The sequence below is a fragment of the Phyllobates terribilis genome, unplaced genomic scaffold, assembly GCF_046119375.1.
Source record: "Phyllobates terribilis strain yellow unplaced genomic scaffold, ASM4611937v1 Scaffold_3__8_contigs__length_932513732, whole genome shotgun sequence".
In the NCBI taxonomy this organism is placed as follows: Eukaryota; Metazoa; Chordata; class Amphibia; order Anura; family Dendrobatidae; genus Phyllobates; species Phyllobates terribilis.
In genome coordinates, this window is record NW_027362763.1 from 208096828 (window position 1) to 208109676 (window position 12849).

The window sequence follows — 12849 nt, forward strand, 5'->3', positions numbered from 1 at the left end:
AATAGATAAATATATATAAATAGATGACTAAAGATATAAAAAGGTATATATAAAAAAATATATATAAAAAATAGACCAGCTGTGATTAAATTAGTATAAAAACCCAAAAGGGAGTAAATGGACACTGTCAAGTCTCAATGAAAATAATTTTATTAAGTATCTTATAAAAGAAGCGGGGGGTAAATTGATAAAATCAAGAGGGGTCTTGGGCACAGTTAAAATAAGGTTAAAATTAAATTTAAACAATGGGAGGACTTCAAACAAAAATCCTGGTGGAGTCCGCTGTATGGATTAGTCAGGGTGCATCAGGTAGGGGTTCTTCTGCAAAAGTAGAGAAGGAGAGGAATGAGTGTCTATGTGGGATACTAATGGTGTGAACTAGGACTAGTAATAGTTACCTGTTGGTAGAGTGGAGTGGAGTGGATTCTCAGGTGGCGAAGACGTCCCTGGAGTCACAGTGGAATCCGCTGTTTGAATGGCTTTAGCAAAAAGGTGGTTGTTCTGTGGGGAATAGAGGGAGGGGTGAGTGAATACTATAATGGAAGTGGTGGTAGGAGTAAAGAATGACAGCAGTTACCTGATTTCAGATATGATCTGGAATGGGCTCATAGGTGGCGGGTGGTACACATTTATAGCAGCAGGAGGCTGATGGAGACCAGTGGATGTGTGTAGAAACTGTATAAAGTCCTAAATGAAAGGGTTAATGGTATAGTGGATGGTCAGAGCAGGTCGATGGAGAAGAAATAGCTAGAAGGTACCTGAGTCCAGGAGCAGTATCTATGGGTCCCAAGGTGTGGTAATTCCAGTTAGCCAAGGGGTGATGAAAGAGGTCTGTGCATCTGCAGGTGTGAGTAGGTCTGTACTGTCAATAGGTAGAGACTAATCGATAAACCTACTGGAGGAAAGAGGGCATAAAATTAGAAGGTGCAGTAGAGGTTTAATAGAGGTGAGTTCCTTCTGAATACAGCTCTGCACAGCGTGGCTGGAAAGTGTATGGAGCTGTAACTGATGCTTTCTAATAGCTGGTCACTGCTGATACATGGGGAGGTGTAGAGCTTACCTCCGTTCTAAAGTCCGATGATCCGTGTGGTAGAGAGGGCTCTCTTACCTTCTTGTATATCTACCGTATATGCAGGAGGTATCCTTAGGCTGGAGAGTGCAGAAGTGCGGGAGGGCGCGCTGAGGCAGGGGAGTGGAGTCCCGGCCGGTGACTCTGACTCCGCAATACCTGTAGTAGCGGTGCAGGGCCTTACAGGACCTGGCGTGACGTCACGGTCACGTGTGAGGCACGTGATTAGGCTTGTATGGTGTGGCAGAAGGACCAGTTCCTACGCGTTTCGAAAGGCTACGGCTTTCTTCATCAGGGATGGTCCTTTTCTGCCAATGGTCCCTTTTGTAGTTGCAGACTTTGAAGTTTGATTGTTTGATTAGTCCATATTGATTAGATAGAGCGCGAGGTTATCCTTCATAGGTCATTAAAGGCAAAGAGTTCTATTTCGGTGTTGAGTCCCTTTGGTTTCAGGGTATCCATTTCAAAAATCCAGAAACTTTCTCTTCTGGACATCTTTTTTATAAAGTTGCCCCTTCTCCAACTTTTTGGTACAGTTTGTATTCCTGTTATCTTGGTGCCTGTAATTTTTCCCCCATGTTTTTCTGCATAATGTGCAGAAAGGGGGTGTCCGGGAAATTGGTTCTTGATGTTTCTTAAATGTTCATTAATGCGTTTGGACAAAGGGCGTATAGTGCGCCCTATGTATAACTTTTCACATGGGCATTTCAGGCAATAAATGACACCCGATGTGGAACATGTAAGAAAGTCTTTGATGGGGTATTCTTTTTGTGGTGTTGTAATTGTGCATTGTTTTGATGTTAATGCCTGTTTGCAGGCTTTACACTTCTTGCATGGAAAAAAACCTTTCAGGTTTTTTGTGAATATGTTAGAGGAATTGTGAGTTTTTGGTGGATTTCTCACTGATGGGGCAATTAGATTACCCAAATTCTGGGCCTTTCTGAACACAAATCTAGGGTTTCGTGCTAGTTTGTCCCCTATGGTCTTATCATCCTTTAGTATATCCCAATGTTTTTTCACAATTTTTCGAATTAGATGGATGTTTGAGTTGTATTGCAGGATGATGGGGACATCTATGGTGGTGTCATTCCATGTATGGTTGGGTTTTAATTTTTTGTCTGTCAGTAGCCTATTCCTGGGAGTTTTACAGACTTTATTTTTTGCTGATTCCAGGAATAAGGCTTGGTAACCTTTCTCTAGAAATTTGTGTGTGAGAGTATTTGCTTCTGTTTCAAAGTCTTGCGTGAGAGAACAGTTGCGGTGGAGTCTAGTATATTGGCTGCAAGGTATGTTTAGTAGCCATTGGGGTAGATGACAGCTGTCAAGTGGAATGAAACTGTTTGCGTCCGTTGGTTTGGAGTAAGTGCGGGTTTGTAAATGTCCCTCCTCAATGTATATGTCCAAGTCAAGAAAATTAATTTGGTTGATACTGGTGTGATATGTGAATTCCAGGTGATAGTCGTTCTTATTTATGTCTAGCAAAAATTGGTTAAGTGAGATTTGGTCACCTGACCATATGAAAATAATATCGTCTATGTATCTTTGCCAGAGGACCAGGTTCGTGTGTAGGGTACCCCCAGGGTAGATGGTGGTCTGTTCCCATCTGCCTACGTAAAGGTTTGCGTAACTGGGGGCGAACCTGGTCCCCATGGCCGTACCCCATTGCTGGGTATAGTAGTGCCCCTCATGTAGAAAGAAGTTGTGGGTCAAAATGAACCTCATACAGTCCTTTAAAAAAGAAGTTTGTTCCGGTGGTGTCAAATTGAAGTGATCTAGGAAATGTGCTGCTGCTTCACAACCTTTATCATGTTGTATGACTGTGTAAAGTGCTGTGATATCCAAGGTGCCCAGGATGTAATTGTCTTTCCATACTATGTTCTGAAGTAACTGTAGTATGTGTTTGCTGTCCTTGAGGTAGGAGGGGAGTTTTGGAACCAGGTTTTGAAGGTGAAGATCCACGAATCTGGATAAATTAGAAGTGAGGCATTGTATGCCTGATATAATGGGTCTACCTGGGGGGTTAGAGAGTGATTTGTGAATCTTGGGTAAATAGTAAAAGACAGCAGTTCTGGGGTGGGGAATATTGATATATTCGAACTCTTTTTTATTTATATAGCCAGATTGTAGTCCTTTTACCGTTAGTGTTTTTAGTTCAAGTTTATAGGCTTCTGTAGGGTCTTGTGATAAGATTTTGTAAGTGCGTCTGTCGTTCAAGATTCTGGAGGCTTCGGTCTGGTATTGGTTTAGTTCCAGAAGGACAATTCCACCTCCTTTGTCGGCTGGCCTGATGACAATATTTTTGTTATTTTGTAGTTGCCGTATTGCTTGTTGTTCGGATATGGTGAGGTTGTTCTTGAACTTAGCGCATTTTTTGTCACTGATACGGCGTATATCGGAAATAGTATTTTGTTGAAAGCTTAAAAGGGCTTCTGAATATTCATTGAGGGGGTTGAAGTGGGATTTATTTTGCAGTTTTGTATGTGAGTAAGTCACATGTGGTTCTTCTGTAATTGACTTTTCTATGGTTAGGTCTTTTTTAAGGAAATGTTTTTTGATGGCAAGTTTACGCATGAATTGTTTTATTCCTATAAAGGCCTCAAATTTTCGAAATTTAGAGGAAGGGGCATATTTGAGGCCTTTATTCAACAAAGAAATTTCGTTTGGTTTTAAAGGATACTGGCTTAAATTAAAGATGCCTTGGTTTAGGGTTTGGTGTGGGTTTGACTTCTGAGGTTGTGTCTTCTTTTTGGTGAACTTCCCCCCCCTGTGGCCCCTCTTAGATCTCTTTTTGGGGCCACCTGAAAAAAATTGGATTTACTTAATCTTTTCCTTTCTTGTGGAGGATTGGTATTTCTTTCTGCACATGACGTGGTGGAGTTTTGGAAATAGCTGCATGAGGATAGGTTTATCGGGGGAGTTTCGTTATAGTCATTTAGTGGTTCGAATCTATTTTGAGTATGAATTGGGGTAGCATTGGGTGTGTTGGTGTTGTTAGCTACAGGATTTGGTTCTGGGACTGAACATTGGTGAACTGTTTCATTATTTGGTTGATGGATAGGAGGGGGCGAGTCCTCTTCGGAGATCGGGTGGATGGAGAGTCTATCCTCTGAGATTAGGGAGGTCGGGGTAGTGGATCCTATCTCATCTATGATTTCATATTGGTTATTCCCTTTTTCATAATATCTTTTGTTGGTTTTTGGGATGGCATCTCTACTGAATTTCCGGCGTTTTCGTTCAATAATATCTTTTTCTTTGTTGTTGATCCGGTTCCTGATATTATTGGAAAGATGAATAACTTCTGGAAGGTTCTGATAAGGTTTTATTTCTTTAAAAAGTTCCGCTATTTTTGATTTGCTATCTATTATTTGTTTTTTCCTTTTTTCGATAATAAATTTGACCGCTTGCTGGGAGAAAATTTTGAACATATGTTCCCATTCTAGTAGGGTGGCTGGGTCCCCTATGTCACCTGATAGGGGTTTGGATACAGTGAGGCCTTGTGGGATCATATCCTGTGCGAGATATTGTTCTAGGGTGGCTATTTCCCATAAGTCTCGCATTTCTTTTAAAAGTAGTTGTTCTAATGTTTTGAGTGATTCTTTAATGTTATTAATATTATCATTATCAGGAGGACAGGAGTTGGGGTGGTGAGGTATGAGAAAAAATTTTTGGATATTGTGTATACGAGATTTTCTATCGTTCCAAAGGTCTGCCATGTTAAAATGGAGTTTTGGAAAAAAAGGGAGAGAAGGGGGGGATGATAGAGGGTGTAGTCCTACTATGCTGCCTCTGCCGTGGTTGTGGAAATAATGATTAAATAATAAAAGAAGCAGTGGCGCTGGTAGGTGGTCAGTTGGGCTTGCAGCAAATCTGGAACAAGAGCCACTACTTGTCCAAAGTATCAGAAACTGGTACCGGAAAAAAAGATGTCCAGATGATGTCCAGAAGAGAAAGTTTCTGGATTTTTGAAATGGATACCCTGAAACCAAAGGGACTCAACACCGAAATAGAACTCTTTGCCTTTAATGACCTATGAAGGATAACCTCGCGCTCTATCTAATCAATATGGACTAATCAAACAATCAAACTTCAAAGTCTGCAACTACAAAAGGGACCATTGGCAGAAAAGGACCATCCCTGATGAAGAAAGCTGTAGCCTTTCGAAACGCGTAGGAACTGGTCCTTCTGCCACACCGTACAAGCCTAATCACGTGCCTCACACGTGACCGTGACGTCACGCCAGGTCCTGTAAGGCCCTGCACCGCTACTACAGGTATTGCGGAGTCAGAGTCACCGGCCGGGACTCCACTCCCCTGCCTCAGCGCGCCCTCCCGCACTTCTGCACTCTCCAGCCTAAGAATACCTCCTGCATATACGGTAGATATACAAGAAGGTAAGAGAGCCCTCTCTACCACACGGATCATCGGACTTTAGAACGGAGGTAAGCTCTACACCTCCCCATGTATCAGCAGTGACCAGCTATTAGAAAGCATCAGTTACAGCTCCATACACTTTCCAGCCACGCTGTGCAGAGCTGTATTCAGAAGGAACTCACCTCTATTAAACCTCTACTGCACCTTCTAATTTTATGCCCTCTTTCCTCCAGTAGGTTTATCGATTAGTCTCTACCTATTGACAGTACAGACCTACTCACACCTGCAGATGCACAGACCTCTTTCATCACCCCTTGGCTAACTGGAATTACCACACCTTGGGACCCATAGATACTGCTCCTGGACTCAGGTACCTTCTAGCTATTTCTTCTCCATCGACCTGCTCTGACCATCCACTATACCATTAACCCTTTCATTTAGGACTTTATACAGTTTCTACACACATCCACTGGTCTCCATCAGCCTCCTGCTGCTATAAATCTGTACCACCCGCCACCTATGAGCCCATTCCAGATCATATCTGAAATCAGGTAACTGCTGTCATTCTTTACTCCTAACACCACTTCCATTATAGTATTCACTCACCCCTCCCTCTATTCCCCACAGAACAACCACCTTTTTGCTAAAGCCATTCAAACAGCGGATTCCACTGTGACTCCAGGGACGTCTTCGCCACCTGAGAATCCACTCCACTCCACTCTACCAACAGGTAACTATTACTAGTCCTAGTTCACACCATTAGTATCCCACATAGACACTCATTCCTCTCCTTCTCTACTTTTGCAGAAGAACCCCTACCTGATGCACCCTGACTAATCCATACAGCGGACTCCACCAGGATTTTTCTTTGGAGTCCTCCCATTGTTTAAATTTAATTTTAACCTTATTTTAACTGTGCCCAAGACCCCTCTTGATTTTATCAATTTACCCCCCGCTTCTTTTATAAGATACTTAATAAAATTATTTTCATTGAGACTTGACAGTGTCCATTTACTCCCTTTTGGGTTTTTATACTAATTTAATCACAGCTGGCCTATTTTTTATATATATTTTTTTATATATACCTTTTTATATCTTTAGTCATCTATTTATATATATTTATCTATTTATCCATTTATCTTCGTATCTATACCTTCATATCACCTTATCCACCTAATTTGCTACAAGTTAACGTAGTACCCCATCACATTTTGGTCTAAAGGGAAGCGCGAATTTACTTTATTTTAAACACTTTCCGGTACCAGTTTCTGATACTTTGGACAAGTAGTGGCTCTTGTTCCAGATTTGCTGCAAGCCCAACTGACCACCTACCAGCGCCACTGCTTCTTTTATTATTTAATCATTATTTCCACAACCACGGCAGAGGCAGCATAGTAGGACTACACCCTCTATCATCCCCCCCTTCTCTCCCTTTTTTTTCCAAAACTCCATTTTAACATGGCAGACCTTTGGAACGATAGAAAATCTCGTATACACAATATCCAAAAATTTTTTCTCATACCTCACCACCCCAACTCCTGTCCTCCTGATAATGATAATATTAATAACATTAAAGAATCACTCAAAACATTAGAACAACTACTTTTAAAAGAAATGCGAGACTTATGGGAAATAGCCACCCTGGAACAATATCTCGCACAGGATATGATCCCACAAGGCCTCACTGTAGCCAAACCCCTATCAGGTGACATAGGGGACCCAGCCACCCTACTAGAATGGGAACATATGTTCAAAATTTTCTCCCAGCAAGCAGTCAAATTTATTATCGAAAAAAGGAAAAAACAAATAATAGATAGCAAATCAAAAATAGCGGAACTTTTTAAAGAAATAAAACCTTATCAGAACCTTCCAGAAGTTATTCATCTTTCCAATAATATCAGGAACCGGATCAACAACAAAGAAAAAGATATTATTGAACGAAAACGCCGGAAATTCAGTAGAGATGCCATCCCAAAAACCAACAAAAGATATTATGAAAAAGGGAATAACCAATATGAAATCATAGATGAGATAGGATCCACTACCCCGACCTCCCTAATCTCAGAGGATAGACTCTCCATCCACCCGATCTCCGAAGAGGACTCGCCCCCTCCTATCCATCAACCGAATAATGAAACAGTTCACCAATGTTCAGTCCCAGAACCAAATCCTGTAGCTAACAACACCAACACACCCAATGCTACCCCAATTCATACTCAAAATAGATTCGAACCACTAAATGACTATAACGAAACTCCCCCGATAAACCTACCCTCATGCAGCTATTTCCAAAACTCCACCACGTCATGTGCAGAAAGAAATACCAATCCTCCACAAGTAAGGAAAAGATTAAGTAAATCCAATTTTTTCAGGTGGCCCCAAAAAGAGATCTAAGAGGGGCCACAGGGGGGGGAAGTTCACCAAAAAGAAGACACAACCTCAGAAGTCAAACCCACACCAAACCCTAAACCAAGGCATCTTTAATTTAAGCCAGTATCCTTTAAAACCAAACGAAATTTCTTTGTTGAATAAAGGCCTCAAATATGCCCCTTCCTCTAAATTTCGAAAATTTGAGGCCTTTATAGGAATAAAACAATTCATGCGTAAACTTGCCATCAAAAAACATTTCCTTAAAAAAGACCTAACCATAGAAAAGTCAATTACAGAAGAACCACATGTGACTTACTCACATACAAAACTGCAAAATAAATCCCACTTCAACCCCCTCAATGAATATTCAGAAGCCCTTTTAAGCTTTCAACAAAATACTATTTCCGATATACGCCGTATCAGTGACAAAAAATGCGCTAAGTTCAAGAACAACCTCACCATATCCGAACAACAAGCAATACGGCAACTACAAAATAGCAAAAATATTGTCATCAGGCCAGCCGACAAAGGAGGTGGAATTGTCCTTCTGGAACTAAACCAATACCAGACCGAAGCCTCCAGAATCTTGAACGACAGACGCACTTACAAAATCTTATCACAAGACCCTACAGAAGCCTATAAACTTGAACTAAAAACACTAACGGTAAAAGGACTACAATCTGGCTATATAAATAAAAAAGAGTTCGAATATATCAATATTCCCCACCCCAGAACTGCTGTCTTTTACTATTTACCCAAGATTCACAAATCACTCTCTAACCCCCCAGGTAGACCCATTATATCAGGCATACAATGCCTCACTTCTAATTTATCCAGATTCGTGGATCTTCACCTTCAAAACCTGGTTCCAAAACTCCCCTCCTACCTCAAGGACAGCAAACACATACTACAGTTACTTCAGAACATAGTATGGAAAGACAATTACATCCTGGGCACCTTGGATATCACAGCACTTTACACAGTCATACAACATGATAAAGGTTGTGAAGCAGCAGCACATTTCCTAGATCACTTCAATTTGACACCACCGGAACAAACTTCTTTTTTAAAGGACTGTATGAGGTTCATTTTGACCCACAACTTCTTTCTACATGAGGGGCACTACTATACCCAGCAATGGGGTACGGCCATGGGGACCAGGTTCGCCCCCAGTTACGCAAACCTTTACGTAGGCAGATGGGAACAGACCACCATCTACCCTGGGGGTACCCTACACACGAACCTGGTCCTCTGGCAAAGATACATAGACGATATTATTTTCATATGGTCAGGTGACCAAATCTCACTTAACCAATTTTTGCTAGACATAAATAAGAACGACTATCACCTGGAATTCACATATCACACCAGTATCAACCAAATTAATTTTCTTGACTTGGACATATACATTGAGGAGGGACATTTACAAACCCGCACTTACTCCAAACCAACGGACGCAAACAGTTTCATTCCACTTGACAGCTGTCATCTACCCCAATGGCTACTAAACATACCTTGCAGCCAATATACTAGACTCCACCGCAACTGTTCTCTCACGCAAGACTTTGAAACAGAAGCAAATACTCTCACACACAAATTTCTAGAGAAAGGTTACCAAGCCTTATTCCTGGAATCAGCAAAAAATAAAGTCTGTAAAACTCCCAGGAATAGGCTACTGACAGACAAAAAATTAAAACCCAACCATACATGGAATGACACCACCATAGATGTCCCCATCATCCTGCAATACAACTCAAACATCCATCTAATTCGAAAAATTGTGAAAAAACATTGGGATATACTAAAGGATGATAAGACCATAGGGGACAAACTAGCACGAAACCCTAGATTTGTGTTCAGAAAGGCCCAGAATTTGGGTAATCTAATTGCCCCATCAGTGAGAAATCCACCAAAAACTCACAATTCCTCTAACATATTCACAAAAAACCTGAAAGGTTTTTTTCCATGCAAGAAGTGTAAAGCCTGCAAACAGGCATTAACATCAAAACAATGCACAATTACAACACCACAAAAGGAATACCCCATCAAAGACTTTCTTACATGTTCCACATCGGGTGTCATTTATTGCCTGAAATGCCCATGTGAAAAGTTATACATAGGGCGCACTATACGCCCTATGTCCAAACGCATTAATGAACATTTAAGAAACATCAAGAACCAATTTCCCGGACACCCCCTTTCTGCACATTATGCAGAAAAACATGGGGGAAAAATTACAGGCACCAAGATAACAGGAATACAAACTGTACCAAAAAGTTGGAGAAGGGGCAACTTTATAAAAAAGATGTCCAGAAGAGAAAGTTTCTGGATTTTTGAAATGGATACCCTGAAACCAAAGGGACTCAACACTGAAATAGAACTCTTTGCCTTTAATGACCTATGAAGGATAACCTCGCGCTCTATCTAATCAATATGGACTAATCAAACAATCAAACTTCAAAGTCTGCAACTACAAAAGGGACCATTGGCAGAAAAGGACCATCCCTGATGAAGAAAGCCGTAGCCTTTCGAAACGCGTAGGAACTGGTCCTTCTGCCACACCGTACAAGCCTAATCACGTGCCTCACACGTGACCGTGACGTCACGCCAGGTCCTGTAAGGCCCTGCACCGCTACTACAGGTATTGCGGAGTCAGAGTCACCGGCCGGGACTCCACTCCCCTGCCTCAGCGCGCCCTCCCGCACTTCTGCACTCTCCAGCCTAAGGATACCTCCTGCATATACGGTAGATATACAAGAAGGTAAGAGAGCCCTCTCTACCACACGGATCATCGGACTTTAGAACAGAGGTAAGCTCTACACCTCCCCATGTATTAGCAGTGACCAGCTATTAGAAAGCATCAGTTACAGCTCCATACACTTTCCAGCCACGCTGTGCAGAGCTGTATTCAGAAGGAACTCACCTCTATTAAACCTCTACTGCACCTTCTAATTTTATGCCCTCTTTCCTCCAGTAGGTTTATCGATTAGTCTCTACCTATTGACAGTACAGACCTACTCACACCTGCAGATGCACAGACCTCTTTCATAACCCCTTGGCTAACTGGAATTACCACACCTTGGGACCCATAGATACTGCTCCTGGACTCAGGTACCTTCTAGCTATTTCTTCTCCATCGACCTGCTCTGACCATCCACTATACCATTAACCCTTTCATTTAGGACTTTATACAGTTTCTACACACATCCACTGGTCTCCATCAGCCTCCTGCTGCTATAAATGTGTACCACCCGCCACCTATGAGCCCATTCCAGATCATATCTGAAATCAGGTAACTGCTGTCATTCTTTACTCCTACCACCACTTCCATTATAGTATTCACTCACCCCTCCCTCTATTCCCCACAGAACAACCACCTTTTTGCTAAAGCCATTCAAACAGCGGATTCCACTGTGACTCCAGGGACGTCTTCGCCACCTGAGAATCCACTCCACTCCACTCTACCAACAGGTAACTATTACTAGTCCTAGTTCACACCATTAGTATCCCACATAGACACTCATTCCTCTCCTTCTCTACTTTTGCAGAAGAACCCCTACCTGATGCACCCTGACTAATCCATACAGCGGACTCCACCAGGATTTTTCTTTGGAGTCCTCCCATTGTTTAAATTTAATTTTAACCTTATTTTAACTGTGCCCAAGACCCCTCTTGATTTTATCAATTTACCCCCCGCTTCTTTTATAAGATACTTAATAAAATTATTTTCATTGAGACTTGACAGTGTCCATTTACTCCCTTTTGGGTTTTTATACTAATTTAATCACAGCTGGTCTATTTTTTATATATATTTTTTTATATATACCTTTTTATATCTTTAGTCATCTATTTATATATATTTATCTATTTATCCATTTATCTTCGTATCTATACCTTCATATCACCTTATCCACCTAATTTGCTACAAGTTAACGTAGTACCCCATCACATTTTGGTCTAAAGGGAAGCGCGAATTTACTTTATTTTAAACACTTTCCGGTACCAGTTTCTGATACTTTGGACAAGTAGTGGCTCTTGTTCCAGATTTGCTGCAAGCCCAACTGACCACCTACCAGCGCCACTGCTTCTTTTATTAGATGGACTAATAGAATGATGCTATGCCCAAAAGATTTTTCTTGGCTAGGTGCAGTAAAAAAAATTGTATTCTATACACAGGTGGTGTAGCTTGCAACACAGATAGGCTACTCCACTGACTAACACACACTGCAAGAGGCCAAAAAGGATTTGCTTAGCTAGATTTAGCCAAATGCTGTGAAAAAAACTTGCACAGCACTGGCACAGACCTGCCTGGCAAAAAGTGATAGGAACTGATGTAACCTAGCCCTCAAAAGGACTTCAATTACAATTAGTCCCTACTCCCAACCTATCTATTTAAGAGCACAGACCTGCCTGATTAAAGTCGTAGGAAATGATGTAACCTAGTCCTCAAAAGGACTGTAATCACAACTATTCCCTACTCCCAAGCTATCTGTATATTTCAGAGAAAATTGGCTTGAAATGAACACTCAAAGTATAGAGCACACAGCAACAGCGGTGCCGTCTAACACGCAGCTGCAGCAGTGAGAAAATGGTGGTTATGTGGAAAATGGCTGGGTCTTATAGGGCAAGGACATGTGACATACACTGCCAATGACACATGCCCTTGCTTGTGTGAAAAAAGCAGTTCGCTCCGTGTGTGCGCTGCTGATAGGCTGACAGATTGCACCTCCCCACTGTAAATGCGGGAAAGAGGAAAAAAAATGGAGATCTTCATTATTTCTGCAGAGATCCATCCCCTGCCCCTCCCCCCACCCCGCTGTACACTCAAACTGCGTATTAACATTAATTTTCAGCATTACTGAGAAAAATCCAGTTATGATTTTGGTGCACGAACAGTTATCGAACATAACCTCGAACAGCCGAATTTTTTTCAAATCGTTCGGGTTCGTCAAACGGCTCGAACACCGCCCAAAACAGCTCGAATTTGAGATTGGCAAACAGTTCGAGTTGAACACTGCTCATCTCTAATAATAACCTGTC

At 41.6% G+C, this 12849-nt stretch overlaps 3 long non-coding RNA genes across 3 annotated transcripts; 2 read left to right on the forward strand and 1 right to left on the reverse strand.

Moving 5' to 3' along the window:
* Positions 1-288: 288 nt before the first annotated feature.
* On the reverse strand, positions 289-650 carry LOC141258040 (uncharacterized). The gene is made up of 3 exons (XR_012318173.1): positions 578-650; positions 399-501; positions 289-321 (listed from the first exon to the last, which is right to left on the reverse strand). It is a non-coding gene; the product is annotated as an uncharacterized lncRNA (long non-coding RNA).
* Positions 651-5898: 5248 nt separating this feature from the next.
* Positions 5899-6435, forward strand: LOC141258041 (uncharacterized). Its single transcript, XR_012318174.1, has 3 exons — positions 5899-5990; positions 6067-6169; positions 6247-6435. It is a non-coding gene; the product is annotated as an uncharacterized lncRNA (long non-coding RNA).
* A 4586-nt stretch (positions 6436-11021) lies between these two features.
* Positions 11022-11546, forward strand: LOC141258042 (uncharacterized). The gene is made up of 3 exons (XR_012318175.1): positions 11022-11101; positions 11178-11280; positions 11358-11546. It is a non-coding gene; the product is annotated as an uncharacterized lncRNA (long non-coding RNA).
* The last annotated feature ends 1303 nt before the right edge of the window (positions 11547-12849 follow it).